The sequence below is a fragment of the Macrosteles quadrilineatus genome, unplaced genomic scaffold, assembly GCF_028750875.1.
Source record: "Macrosteles quadrilineatus isolate MER2022 unplaced genomic scaffold, UCM_ALF_1.0 Scaffold_16__1_contigs__length_3527350, whole genome shotgun sequence".
NCBI classification, from domain to species: domain Eukaryota; kingdom Metazoa; phylum Arthropoda; class Insecta; order Hemiptera; family Cicadellidae; genus Macrosteles; species Macrosteles quadrilineatus.
Genome location: NW_026542609.1, coordinates 2,536,377 through 2,552,147, shown reverse-complemented (window position 1 = coordinate 2,552,147; position 15,771 = coordinate 2,536,377). Strand labels below are relative to the sequence as shown.

Here is a 15,771-nt window from a genome sequence, read left to right as displayed (position 1 = left end):
ATGGGTACTCAATCAATCAAGAAATTTATTAACACAATAATTACCAATACATAGGATACAAAAGTGCAAAAACCACAAATGGTTTGTCTGCACTAAAAATTTTTATACTAAAATTTTTAAGGTGCTAAATTTTTATCAAAATGATTCCGACAGTTTTTGAGAAAATTAGATTTTTCATTATTTTATGGGTTTTTATGGCAAAATCCCCATTAAAAATCTAAATTTCAAGAAAATGAAAAAAATACCCTGGAGATACCATGGATTAGTACCTACATACCAAATTTCATCAAAATCGGACAACAGAGGTGGTCTGTAGCTCTGTACACATCCTCACACACAGACACACTGACTTCACTTCAAAAACCACATTCAGGGTTCAGGGGGACCCAAAATGGATATATCTACTCAAACTCGAAAATTTGACGAAAACAACACTTTCTCCATATACTTATTACCAACGCGGATATATCAGCTCATGGTTTTTGATGTTCCGGACGGGAAGCGGATATATCCGCCTTCTCTTCAGGCAGACTGGAAGGTGCTTAAACAGTAACCAGATGTTTGGCGGTACCAAGGCTCCACTTTCCTGCTCTCTCCATGGCTGCGCTCTCTCCTGCACTCCCCCCTCTTTCCCGCGCCTACCCCTCTCCCGTGCCACCCCCTCTCCTGCGCACCACCCGTCTCTCCTACGACCCCCCCTCGACGTTTCGCGCTCAACACATGTTCTCTTTATTTATTGTTTACATATTGTTCTTTGTTTATTGCCTAACGTTGTCATGGTCATATCTTCAAAGACGGGTGGCGGATATATCCGCTGCTTTTCTACTCATCCTCGGACGGGTAGCGGATATATCCGCATAGTTAAAAAGTAGTAAAAAGTTATTTTGACAAAATGAAGTGTTGTTCCATTGTGTTTATTTTATGTATACTTGTATAACAAAACAGAAATAAGGAAAATTAATTTTAATTTTTTCTTGTTCTATGTCACGATTTTGCCCATCCGGGAAGGGTTAAACAAATAATATTAAAATATTTCACATGAAACATCACCATTTGTAACAATAATCTCATTATCACGACCCTCTGTTTTGATGTAAACAAATGTAAACATGAAAAAGTTCAGATGATTGACAACGGAATTCATCACTATCTCTGAAATTTTAAAAGCCTATAGGAGAAAGGGCTTTCACAGGATATCATCCAAATCTGCAAAAAGGTACACCCGGAGGATAAGAGCTTTAATTTGATACCTAATGTGCCACTGTTCAGGACATTAAAAATTATGTTTTACATTTAAACATCAATATAACAGACTTGTATTATTATTCATATCATTGAATGTCCTTATAATGTATAGGTTTGCTATCCTTCCATTTGAAGTACCTAGTCTTATAAATCACATAAGCTCATACCTGAGTGAGTACAATTGTGAAGTAATACCGTTTGTCCAACTAATGTAATTTTATTTTAGACCATATTGATATTTTTTTAAATTGAAGAAAACTATGCAGGATATTTTTTTTGAATTTGCAATGAAAACATTACCAAACTTTTTAGCAAATTTCTTATATAGGTAATAAGATATTGCCGTATGTCTCATGGTAAGACCTAGATCCGGGACCAATTTACCTTTTCGTGTTGAGGTCTCAAGAGGCCAAAAATACCCTCTGTTCAAATATGTGTGTCCAATGCGATAACTCCAGCAAAAATGACCCCTGACTTTGATTAAATTTAAGTCAAACATTTAGACCTACATTTATTCAAACGAGTTGGCGAACCAGCATGATCAGACTAACTTAAAGATGGATTTAAAGATGGTTCATTGAATGAGGTAAAAATTTTTGTCCCCCATTTCCCCCCCTAAAAAACATAAAACTGTGCAATTCATTTCCAAACTATTTTGTAGAGCTTAAAAAAAGAAAAAAATGTGTTTTGAAGTGTTTTTGTATGACTAACTAACCGAATAAGCACGAGCAAACAAATCAACACTGAGTTACAATGTAGCACAGTAGATTTTCGTCTCCAAAGTTACAGCAATATCTGGAGTGTCGTCCATTCAGGTTGCAAACTGACAGCTCTTCGCTAAAGTGGGTTTTAAATCATTTACGACAAGTTGGTAAAATTGCTAGGTGGATGGATAACCTTTATTAACTCATTTCAATTAACAATGGAACTCATTATGGAGATACCAATCATATTCCAGATCTAATATCTCGAATGTACAAAGAAAACGAGCCGACAGAAGTGCCAATGCATAGGACCAGATTAAAACTAACCTTGTCCCAATTGGTGTGAATTCCAGAAGTTTTTAAAGACATTGCTGAACACCATCAAGAGGACCCGGAGCTTTCAAAAATAATTAAGAATCCAAAACCTAATCAAGGATACACAGTAAACCAAAGCATTTTGATACACCAATCTTAGATAAACAATAAGAGACAGAATCAAGTCGAGCATTCATTGCCAGCTGCAAAACCCGCACAAAATACAAGAGTAGGTAATTTAGCATCAGAAATGATCACCAAACAATTTGAAAAGATTTGTATTGATTACAGGAGGAAATTGCCGAGGCCAAGAAATGGCAATCAGTATCTTTTCACAGTTGTAAATTCCTTTTCAAAATACACAATTTTATTACCAGCTAGCAACCTATTTGCCCGTAAAACCCTTCGTCCTATAGGCTGTTAATAAAATTTCAGAATTTGTGCTGAATTCTTTAGTCAATCGTCTGAACTTTTTCAAGTTTACATTTATTTACATCAAAGCAGATGACTATGATAGAATTAATTTTTTTACACCCATAGAAAATGGGGTTATCGTTGAATTAAAGATTGTAAAATATTTTGTTATTTGTTTAAAATGTTGTTAGCTCAGATTAGCTCAAACTTTGAACTAAAAGTTCTATGGCTTTTGAAAACACGAAGTGACACTGGCTTCATTATGTTTCTTTAAGTGTACTGTGTATTTACAGGGTGTCATGTTGATATACCAAATCTTATAGATTTATCTGTTATTGTTTTATATATATAATAAAGTTTATTATGCAAAAGTAATGTTTAGAATATTTTATGGAATTTGCCGCCGTAAACAAACAAAGATTTGTTATTGTTTTGTCAACCATTCAAATTTGAAACGACAAAAACTGTACAAGTAATGTTAATACAATTAACTTTAAATTGAAGGCATAACCTAAAAAATTTTATGACTTTCGTAATGTTCCTAACTAACACTGTTGATGGAGATTGGTATGAAATTGAAGGTCTCCGTTAGTAAAACACCATGCCACAAACCCGAGCACGTGGAGTAAAAAATTTCAGGTCTCCTTCCTTAAATTTGCAATCTTTATTTTACTGTCATCCGCTAAAAGTAGGAAGAAAATCATAAAAACCGTAATCATAGGTCGATATGCACATCAGATAAAAGGTCTTTATTAGTAAAATACAATGCCGCAAATTTGAGCTCAAAATAACAACTGGGTAAAAAAATACAGTCTTTCAAAGAAAAAAAATAGCAGATTCGAGAAATATTTGTTTGGCTTCCATTTTTGACTTGGTTATCTGTTTTGAGTTTAGCTTTGCAGCAGTGTATTTTACTAAATAAGATGTGTATTTTAATTGGAAACCAAACTAGAACTATGCTGCTATTGTCTGACTCCTCGTGGACTAAAAAAGTGATAATAGCTTAAAAGAGTAGACATTTATGGCTATTATTTATATACCAAGTCTCATTACTTTATCTCCATTGGTGAAAAATATATTACACTGTTCTGGGACCTTTCAACCACACTGTACAGTACACTTATAGAAACAAAATAAAGTATAGTAGTAGTCAGCGTCATTTTGTGTTTTCGAAATAGGCAGAATTTTGAGTACAAAGTTTTAGCTAGTATATATATCTACTAGCTGTAACCCGCGGGCTTTGCGCCGTTTAACTTCTTAATTTTCAAGATGATCTCGTTCGCATGGCTCAATCACGTCCTGGTTGAAGTTCGTTCGCTACGCTCACTCACCTTTAGGTTGGAGCTCGTTCGCTACGCTCACTCACCTTTAGGTTGGAGCTCGTTCGCTGCGCTCACTTGCCTTCAGGTTAGCTCGTTCGCTACGCTCACTTGCCTTCGGGTTAGCTCGTTCGCTACGCTCACTCACCTTTTTGGTTGCAAATTAGCTGTTGTCATAAATGTAAAAGAAATAATAGTGCTGCACCCTGTTGGTAATCCTTGTAACTTTAATGCTATTGAACATCATAGAACAGAACCAACTTGTTTAATTGAAACAGCTGTTAAGATTCATTAATTCCATTTCTCATAAGGTTAACATGGGAAACTCCAGAGCCACTGGGGCGGAGCCTATTGGACGGATCACGAAATTGATGGTGTATAAACCTATTCCATGACATTCTACACGTATGTACCAAGTTTCGTGGCAATCGGTTCAGCGGTGTCCGAGTTTATCACCCCCAAACAAACAAACAAATATATATACAAACATCCTCTTTTATAGATATAGATTCTATACTAATATATAAAAATGAGATGGTGTGTGTTTTTGTGTGGGTGTGTGTGTGTGTGTCTGTCTCTGTCTGTTACCTAATAACGCAAGAACCACTGAACCGATTGAAATAAAATTTTGAATGAAGGTAGCTTATATACCTGTTTAACATATAGGCCTATTCCTGTTTTTATATTTCCCTTGGGCTACGCCCCATGGGCTTCCAAAGTTTCAATGTTTACATTTTGGAAGAATGTAAAATAGTAAAAAGTATTAATTGAAGTCAGCTGTAAATACTATAATTTGACAGTTCAAACAGCAGAGAGACACGGCTCCTCGGTACGGTTAAGAGGTACGGCTCCTGCTCCCCAGATTCTAAAGTTTTATGATTATGAGAATAGTTTGATTAATATTTTTATGAAAATATACTTATATTTATGGAAACAGAAGGATCATTACGATGTATAATATTTTCGAATAATTTTGATATGGTAGCTTTATGTTTACAAATTTGAACTGATAAACAATGTTTGGATCGGGATTTTAATAGATTTTAAAAACTAAGAAATATGTTCTGGTGCAGTTTTGAAAATTTAACTGACACAATGTTTACAATACACTTTTATTTGTGTTTTAATTAAATTTACAAACTAAATTTCAACTATACCACCTAGTTTTATTCTGTCCAGAGGTTGCTACTAATTATATTTTCTTCTATCATCTACTTCACATTCCCTTTTTTAAATTTACAGAAAAATCCTTAGTAGTTGTATATTTACAACACTGATTTTTTTTTACTATGGAGAATATCACAAAACTAAGCTGCGAGCAATTCAATTTTGCATCTAAAATCTGTAACGTACGGTAACTATGTTTCTTTACTTAATGTATTAAATAATGAAGTAATTTAATGCAAATACATGCACGTTTTGAACTATGGAACGAGTTAAAATAATTACGGTTATGTATTTCATTGTTGATTTATATTTATGGTGAAATTTGTGCCCTGATTAACAATAATAGTGGTAGGCTTTCTAACAAAAGGTAATACAAGTTTTCCATTAGTTTATTTTTGCTTATTATTGTAATATATACACACTGATCTGCAGGTAAAGATTTAACTTTGAAAAAAGCTCATTAGCTATGGTAAAACATATCAATTATGTTAAATCAATATAAACTGTTTTTTCTCTTTACTACAGTGCTTTATGTTGTGCGATTATTTTTCCTTATTTACTTTATATGTACGTTTATGAACTAAATAAATGTTTAAGAAAGCTTATCATTTGAAAATTTAATCGTATGGGTTCATTATTTCCATAAATGCATCAGCGCCTCATATAACTCATACTAGGTAGCCTTATAAGTTAGCCTAGCCTTAAGGAAAGATATTTGTCAAACTAAGCGTTTCAATTGAGTTATGTTCCTGAAACCTAAGGGGAATGCGTAACTATTTTATACAACAGAATTCAAGATAACATTTTTTCGCTTAAGTGTCCTTTCCGTTGTGAAGCACGGGTACAACAGCTAGTATAATATATAATATATATGTATGTGTATATTTATATATATATATATTTAAATATTTTTTAAATATTATAAGTCATTATAAAGGGTCAGAGTTTTAGTTTATTAAAAGAACGTTTGTCTGAAAATTTTGTCAACCATTATTGTAATGTGCTATTTTTAGTTTATTTTGTTCTTGTTATGCTGAAGATTAAGCTTTTTCATAAGATACTGTACCATTTATACAGTTTATTTTTTGTATTAATAAAGAACTTTTTCATTTCATTTCATGTATATAACCTATATTCCTACATTTTGAAGGAATTTGAACGGATTATGAAGAACGTTTATGGACATTCCTCACAGAATCTAATATGAAGAACGAGTTTGTTTGTCTGTCAAAGACACTTCAAAATTATTTAAAAAAATTGAAATTATAATGTGCTTGATTTACAGGCAATTTATAAAAATTAATAAAATTATGTACGTCTACATATTTTTATAGTTTTTCCAGTAGCTTGGCTTTGATGATTTAGGAGCTTATTTCTGAGCATTTGAATATGCTTAAGTGGTAAATGATTTTTAATATTAATTGCTGTGTACAGTTGGTCAATTAATAACCAATTAAGTTTAAGCCTGTATGTTGTGTAGAAAAGATAAAATGTAGTTATCTACCAAAAAATCTTCGGAATAATTTTAGGAAAAGAAAACAACCCACTATATTTTTTGGTTTGTTAAAAAATATATGTTTTAGCAATTAACTTGTTCACTGCTAAAGGAAAATATAAAATTGAATCGTATTGCTAAAAAACTTTATTGTTGTATAACATTCCTTTTTGTGCCCTTATTGAAATACAATATTATATAATACAATCGGAAGTAAATATGACGTCAAAAAGTGATGTCATACTATTAGGTCAGTACTGACCCATCAGGAGCCAGAGTCAGAAAAAAATTTAAATTTCACTGAATACATTATATATGTCACTAAAAATATATGTTCTAAAGATATATGTAGTCATTATCATAAAATAACCAACATAAAATAGTATATCAATTGATTGGAATTTATTATGACTTCATAATGTGACGTCATATACATGGGTCAGTGCTGACCCATCAAGAACCGGAGTAAAAAAAAATTGAAATATTTAACAAAGATGAAAGATATAAAAGATTTGAAATTTTAATACAATTGAAATAAAATAGTTTAAAAGTTAATTGAAATTGAATATGACGTCATAAAACACACAAAAGTAGCACATCGAGGGGCGTTCACAGTAACGTGGGTCAGTACCGACCCAGCCGCCTCGTCGGGAGCGAGACGCGGGTACCAACTCAACAGTGAACAAAGCAAGTCAAACACTACACTACACTATAACGTGGTATAAGTCCACCTCGACCGACGCTGGGCTTGCACTGAGCAACAGATTGATGCACTGCAGTGTGGGTCAGTACTGACCCGGCCGCATGAACGATGCGATCGCCGTGGGTCAGTACTGACCCACCCGCAGCGAACGTGTTAAGTGAAAAAGTTGCCTGACAAAAGTTACTCCAACTGCTTATTTTGTGTAGGTTATAAAAAACATGCGATCCTTCTTTTTTTACTTTAATGTTTTTGGGCGGTTTGTTTAAAAAAAATAAATAAAACAATTGCATACAGTTTTACACAAGAATTATAAATTAGGCTTACAAAACAAAGTCAACTACGATATTATTATTTTAACAGAACAAAAACAACTGCAGGTTAAACAGACTGCAAAACAATATTTTTGGATTGATGACATTGACCAAAGAATGCTCTCTGATTATACTATTAAAGTTCCCCGAGCAAAGCTTGATTCCCAGGTACTAGTATAAACTGTGCAATGTTTATATTACCAAAATTATGAAATATATTTTAGTATTATTTAACAGTTGTTTTTATCATAAGACCCACACATACTTTTGTTGCATAAATAAGTAATCAATATACTCAATACATTGCATGGAAAGTTTGTAAGACTTACATATCCATACTAATGTATAAAAATGAGATGGTTTGTGTGTCAGCGGGGTCTGTATATTAAAATTCACTATGGCTTTTAAATTTAGATTTTTTAACTCATCTCTGTCATCTAGATCGTTGGGTCAATAAGTTTGAGGTTGAGTGTTTAATGAGGGTGTCAGGGAGGGGGCGGTTACAGGTTGGGCAACATCACTTGTACACTCATTACTTCACAACTTTTGTCAGAAGACCTTATCTAAGTAGGGGTTGTTGTCACACCTTCACTTGTGTTGTTAATTGGCACGTCTGTTGATTATCCTCTTCCCAAATCATCAGCTTTCTTAATCAATGATGTTAAATTTCACCTTGTTTATAAAGTCATTACAAGGAAGCCTGCTTCGGAGAGTTCTGGAAGGGTAATCATTATTCACCACCATCATCACTTTGGCGTTTGTCCTATGCTGCAGCTGGTATACTTTGGTCACCATGTGCTCAACAGGAACATTATCTCTTACACAACCGGCTGGCAAACGAACTATCAGCTTTTGGCCTATCTGTTTTATGTCCTGTGTTAGAGATTCAAAATCTGCATCGTAATCACTGATGAGTGGTTTCATACCCACTTAGATTTAGTTACCCAACACTTAAGATGTATGGAGGTTTTGACAAATTAAGTGTTTATTTAGCAAATTTGTTGTTGAAGGTTTCTCAAAGTGTTTTCTAAATGCTGTTGCTACACCTGCACTCAAGTGTCTGTCACTGTCAATGTCAGCAGAGATACAGTGGACAAAAGCAACGTCCTCTTGATCTCTTAGCTTGTGTATAGCGGTGTTCATGTCTGCTTCAACAATAATGACAGGTACATCAGAGGGTAGTCTCATCTTCTAGTTTTTGGTTGTGGAGGAGTTGAAGCAGCAGTCCTGAAAGGTTTTGACAATTTCCTCTGCAATCTTTCTTTTGTCCATGGTTTGTGTGCAAATGGCGTGGCAAGAGAGTAAGTTCTAGCAGTCTTTTGTTTATTCCTGAGCGATTAATTTTTCCTACTAGCCTATCATTAGTTTCCTTTAGTTTTACCATCTAATATTGGTTTGTCGTTGCGCATAGGCAGTGCAACAACAAGGTTTTTTTTTTAAGTATTTGCCAGTAAGTTATCAAAGTTGCCAATCAAACTCCCGATACTTTGGTTCTCGACATCATCGGTCCCACCTGTCACCAGAATACAATCATTTTTTTAATCTTTAAAGTCCTTTGTAACGTCAGCTAACAATGTCAGCTTTACATTTTCAGACATATTAGATCAGTTTAATATTGTAGAAGATTGCTAAGACCACAGCCATGGCTGTCAGCCAATATCGGTAATTTAGATTTAAATTTTATTGGATAAAAATAAAATTTAAATCTTTTTACAATCAGAAAGTTAATTTTATCACAGACTATTTCAAAAATAGCTCAATTAATTAGTGTCGTGACAGTGGGATTTAATAGTATAAAGTATGAATTGTTGAAAATATTTTTTAAGTTTAATGCAGAATACCAATTTTTAACTCTGTTTATAAAATAAAAGGGCTTTAAAATTATAATTTCAATTCGATTTTGGTACTATTAAAAATAGTCATGACAATCCAAATTAATAAAAATAATAAAGAAAAACAGACACAACTAAATTTGTAAAGCATGAGTATCTTTCAGCATGCCTTGCCCCAGTAGTGGAGCAGTAAAGTCAACGTTATAAACTGGACCTTGCTTGCTCTGATGACAAGCATTGTTAGCTGTTGGTAGTTAGTTCCCGCATTGGCCACCACCGTTCTATGGCCAGGACCACAACATGAGTGCGAGCGTGAGCGATAACATTCTTTCAGCATTCCAGCCACATCCGCTAGTTCCTGGCTTCATCTGCTTGTTACTACAAAGTATATAGTCAATAGTCACATGACGGTTGTCGAAACTGCTTACGTTGCAGATGCCAGCAACAGTCCGGAAAAAAGCTGCCGATTTGATCTACGGCAAGAGGAAGTCAAGGGATCAGAACCATCCTTGAGGTCACTTCAGTCTTCTGCATCACGCACTTCCCTCTCCTGGGAATTACACTTGGAAAGGAAATTTCAACCCTAATTTAGTTTAGAGAACTATACAGGGTGATTGATATAAGTGTGCCAGCTGTTTTATTCAAAAACTATAAGAGATATAAAAAAAAGTTAAAAGGTAAGTGCCTTGGATTTTCTATTTTAAAAAATGTAGTCGAGTCAAAAAAAAAGTATTTTTCCAATATGGCCGCCAACTTTGTTTTTTCTTACAAAGCACCATGTAATTTATGATGTATTCCAGTATAAAATTAATTTTAAGACAATTTTACTCTTGTGTTTTTTTTCATACACCTAACTGTTTCAAAGATAATAATGGTTAAAGTTGTGAAATTTTGAATAGTTTTTGAATAAAACAGCTGGCGCTTGCTTAGGCTTTTAAAAAAAACTAAAGAAACTAATAAAGTGTGTGTTTTGAGTAAAATTATTATTGCTTAGTATAAAATGAATATATTTGCCAAGTTTGATCAAAAGATATCTATAAACAAGCAAACTACAACATTTTACAATATTCTCCATAAGAATAACATGGGAATTTTAAATTAACAATTTTTTTATTTTTCTCCGTAACCAATAACCGTACAAAAACACTTTGATATACTGAATTGTTTGTTTTTTTAAGCTCTTTAAGAAAGTTTAGAGAAAAATTGGGAAATTTTGTGTTTTGAGGGTCAAAAGTGAGAAAAACCAATTTTTACCCCATAAAACCCCCCATAAAACCCTGTTCCCATGGTCCGATCATGCTGGATCGCTAACTCATTCAAGTTTATCCCGCCTTACACCTTCAAACCTAATTTAATCAAAATCGGATAAAAATTACTCAAGTTATCGTGTTCACGGACACATATATATATATATAAATATATATATATATACATATATAAAAATTTGAACTAATGGTGTTTTTGGCCTCTGGGGACATCAAAATGAAAAAGTAAATCGGTCCCGGGCCTAAGTCCATGAGACCTACGGTAATAGCTACTTCCCTATAGGGAAATTCGCTAAAAAAACAATTATGTTAAAAATTACAAAATATTGTGTAGCTACAAACAAACAAATGCTGAAACGGGTTCTTTATGATATTTTTTTTAAAAAAACTATATGATATGAACTATGATAATTTTGAAACTTTCGTTTAAGTAATAAAACATGTATACTCATATTTGTAGACAAGAGAAAAACACTACTGTATAGTATTAAGCTGGCATTCATTGCTTACCCCTTCTCTTTAAAAACATTGTTGGTTAGATGACCTCAGCCTTATTTAACATTTGCACTCATTGCTATATTTTTATACAGTATTTCAACTTTCATTTCCAGTTTCGTTGGCTATGTGTTTTCTTATCTTGCGTTAGCATTACTATGTTGCCAAGTTAAGAGTACCTACCGCTTTGTCGAAACAATATCTTTTTAGAGAACTCGAATAGTGCTTTTGCAGATTTAACTTTTATTATTGTTTAAAGTTTTACTTAAATGCTTGAAAAAAAAATCATAAACATTAACACAGATGCAGATTATTGGCAACTTCTTGGATGGCATTGTGTCATTGCCTACTCTTAACAAAAGTATGGTAAATTTCTCTTTTATTACCTATCAATTTATTTTTTAGTACCCATCAAATCATCTGTGTTAGACCATCTCCCGTCACTCACTACGGCAACGTCAGGGTCATCTTATGCGATCATGGTACCATCGTAGCTATCTCGAATGACCACAGCAATTCACCCAGTTGCAATTCACATTTTAAAAACCGCCATATCTGGTTTTAGTAAATACCCCCGCCGCAGCAAACCTGCCGTCTAAGCGAATTTCCATTTGGCTGAATTGATTTTCAATCGATCTATTTAAATAACATTAGGTTTAACGAGTACCTAGGTTTGCTGCTACAAGGAAACTAATAAAGTGTGTGTTTTAAGTAAAATAATTATTGCTTAGTATAAAATGAATATGTTTGCCAAGTTTGATCAAAAGATATCCATAAACAAGCAAACTACAACATTTTACAATATTCTCCATAAGAATAACATGGGAATTTTAAATTTACAATTTTTGTAGTTTTCTCCGTAACCAATAACCGTACAAAAACACTTTGATATACTGAATTGTTTGTTTTGTTAAGCTCTTTGAGAAGGTCTAGAGAAAAATTGGGAAATTTTGTGCTTTGAGGGTCAAAAGTGAGAAAAACCAATTTTTACCCCATAAAACCCCCCATAAAACCCTGTTCCCATGGTCCGATCATGCTGGATCGCGAACTCATTCAAGTTTATCCCGCCTTACACCTCCAAACCAAATTTTATCCAAATCGGATAAAAATTACTCAAGTTATCGTGTTCACGGACACATATATATATAAATCTATATATATATATATATATAGATATATATATCAATAAATTAATAACTTAAAAAAAGGGTACTAAATGTTTAATTATTTATTTCATTTATTAATATATATATATATATATATATATATATATACATATATACAAATTTGAACGAATGGTGTTTTTGGCCTCTGGGGACATCAAAATGAAAAAGTAAATCGGTCCCGGGCCTAAGTCGTACCATGAGACCTACGGTAATAGCTACTTCCCTATAGAGAAATTCGCTAAAATGCAAATCAAATAGTTGGGCTTTCTGAATATCAAGCTAGAAATGTAAATAAACAAATGTAAACACGGTGGTTTTGCGCTTTGTGAGTTGTTTGGTCGGGTTATGTTTACCTAGTCTCCGTTCCCTCAGACAGCTTGAGACGTCCAGGATCCGCTGGCTAATCTTCCTCCGTTGTTCGCTACTACTTCTTGGCCTTCGGAAGATTCTATGGTGTTGATCTACACGTACACTACTGGATACGGGTGCGTTCACACAGAAAGCTGGTTACAAGTAACATGTTTTCAGCGCTTGCTCAAAGCGCTTAAGAATTTTGTTGTGGGTAGGATTAGGGAGTACTTACCTACCTTACCCCTTGGCACTACAGCCAGATGTGGACCTTGGCCTCGTGCCTCCAATCATTTCTTTCTTTTGCTTTTTCTTTCCATCACCTTACATTCAATTTTCTCAAATCCTCCTCCACATCCTCCTGCCATCTTTTTCTAGGTCTTCCTTACTCCAATTATATTGCTTTATAAAACTCTCCTTTGGAGCCTATCTTCTTTCATCCTCTCGACGTGGCCAATCCATCGTAATCTTGAGGCTTTTATTATGAACATAACAATATTTTTCTCCCGATTATTTCATTAATTTTGTTATTATGCCTAACTCTCTATCTTTCACTGGGCCACATATCCTTCTACATATTATTCTTTTGAAAATACGGAGAGATTTTATATAGTCTGCTGTTAACGTCCATGACTCTGAAGCATTCGTCACAACTGGCCTAATCAATGTTTCATAGAGCCCTATTTTTGTTGTTTTTTATATTAACTTTGATTTAATTACTTACCATTTTGAATAAAAAAACTGTGTTACCAGTTTGTCAAGTTTGATCAAAATGTATCCACAAACAAGCAAACTACAACATTTTACAATATTCTCCACATGAATAACATGGGAATTTTAAATTTACAATCTTTTGAATTTTCTACCAATGACCGTACAAAAACATGATATATTAAATTATTTTATTTTTAAGCTCTTTAAAAAGGTCTAGAGATAAATTAGGAAATTTTATGTTTTGAGGGTCAAAAATGAGAAAAACAATTTTTTACCCCATAAAAACCCCCCTGTAAAACCCTGTTCTCATAGTCCGATCATGCTGGTTCAAGATCTCATTCAAGTTTATCCGGCCTTACACCTTAAAGCCAAAATTGAACAAACATAACTCAAGTTGTTAACGGAAACACACACACACACACATACATATATATATATATATATATATATATATATATACTAGCAGAGTACCCGTCGTACGGGGTTGGCATCAAGTATAAAATGCTTACTAATTGCAGTTATACCTTTAGCTTTGCGACATAGTTACTAGTTAGTATAACAAAATAAGTAATATATAAGTTAAAGTTATACTGTAATGGGTATTTGTTGGATATAGTTTATTTTAAAATTCTAATAATAATCTATATATATAAAAGGCAAAGCCCTCACTGACTCACTCACTCACTCACTCACTCATCACTAATTCTCTTACTTCCCATTTACCTAGGAGGCTGAAATTTGGTACACTGATTCTTTAGACATTAAATAGGAAAACTAAGCTGTTTTTATTCTGATCGGACTCTCGGACTCCGCCCCAGTTGCTCTGGAGATTCCCATGTTAACCTTATGAGTACTCATATTTAAATGGAATTAATGAATCTTAACAGCTGTTTCAATTAAACAAGTTGGTTCTGTTCTATGATGTTCAATAGCATTAAAGTTACAAGGATTACCAACAGGGTGCAGCACTATATTATTTCTTTTACATTTATGACAACAGCTAATCTGCAACCAAAAGGTGAGCGAGCTTAGCGAACGAACTTCAACCTGGAGGCGAGTTAGCGTAGCGAACGAGCTAATCTGAAGGCAAGTGAGCGCAGCGAACGAGTTCCAACCTAAAAGTGAATGAGCGTAGCGAACGAACTTCAACCAGGACGTGATTGAGCCATGCGAACGAGCTCACTTATAAAGTTAAACGGGGCAAAGCCCGCGGGTACAGCTAGTGTATAATATATTTTGAATCTGCAAAATTTTCTAGTTTGGATTGTTTCAGCGATCAGTGCAGAATGTGGCGTAGCCAGGTTTTTTGCGCCCTGGAGCAGAAGTAGCACAACCCCCCCCCCCCTCTCACTCCTAACTTTAGACAGGACTCAGGTAAATATCTTTTTGATTCAGTGCAAATTTGTTGTTTACGAGCAATTAAATTCAATAGACATAAAAAAACACTTTCAACTGAAAATAGAACACATACTACATCTAGTACCTAATTCTTTTTTTACGCTCTACGGTGCCATATTTAGACCGATTGAATCAAAATTTGTATATTCGTTAATACCACCACTATTAAAAACAATTTTTTTTTTAAATGTAAATGTGCAAATATGTCTCAGAATATTAAGAAAGGGCATCACTTAAGTACAGTTAAGGCCAAGGGCTAAAGTTGGGGAACGGCAGCGCTATCTGTTTACATTAGATAAGACCATTGACTATTTGGTTGTTGTATTAATAGTCAAAGATAAAACTCAATTCCCTTTGTTTACAACTATAGACGTAGTTTTAAATTTTAACCATAGACTGCAGGACTTGTTACTTGAAGAGCAAAGCCGGAAATTGTATTTTTATTTTAACATCTGTTAACTAAGTCTGGTTCATAAATAAAGAGTTTTCTAGCAATTCTTGAAAAAAAATCCTTATCCTATACTCTAATACGAGCAAAGTTTGCTTGTATGTATGCTTGCACCAAGATCTCGAAAACGGCTCCGACGATTTTCTTCAAATGTTGCATATAGTTTATTTCTGGCCTAAAAACGAGTTTTCTGTAATTAGAACTGCCAACAAACATCTAATTACGTAGAAAAATGTAACTGAAAATCACATTTTTTTAACATTAGTCTTATGGGTTGCTAGGTAACCATGTTGGCTGAATTAAATAACAAGGAAAAAGTAAACAAAAGACTTGTAATAATTTGTCTATCCACAGTATACTAGCAAAACAAAATACAGTACAAAAGGAAAAAACATCAGTTGTTACTATTGAGCAAAGATTATACTGAAGATA

General features: G+C 33.7%; 1 protein-coding gene across 4 annotated transcripts in view; it reads left to right on the top strand.

Moving 5' to 3' along the window:
• The window catches only part of LOC129005110 (zinc finger protein 708-like), a 54,976-nt gene that overhangs the window by 31,458 nt on the left and 7,747 nt on the right, over window positions 1-15,771 (top strand). For 2 of the 4 annotated variants that reach the window (XM_054433916.1, XM_054433917.1), the window contains exon 4: window positions 14,767-14,867. The exons of 1 other annotated variant lie outside the window; for it this stretch is intronic. The gene's annotated coding sequence lies outside the window, so the exon portion shown is untranslated. Of the gene's footprint in view, window positions 1-12,840; window positions 12,917-14,766; window positions 14,868-15,771 lie in introns of those variants that run through there. One more of the 4 variants, XM_054433919.1, reaches the window with a different exon arrangement.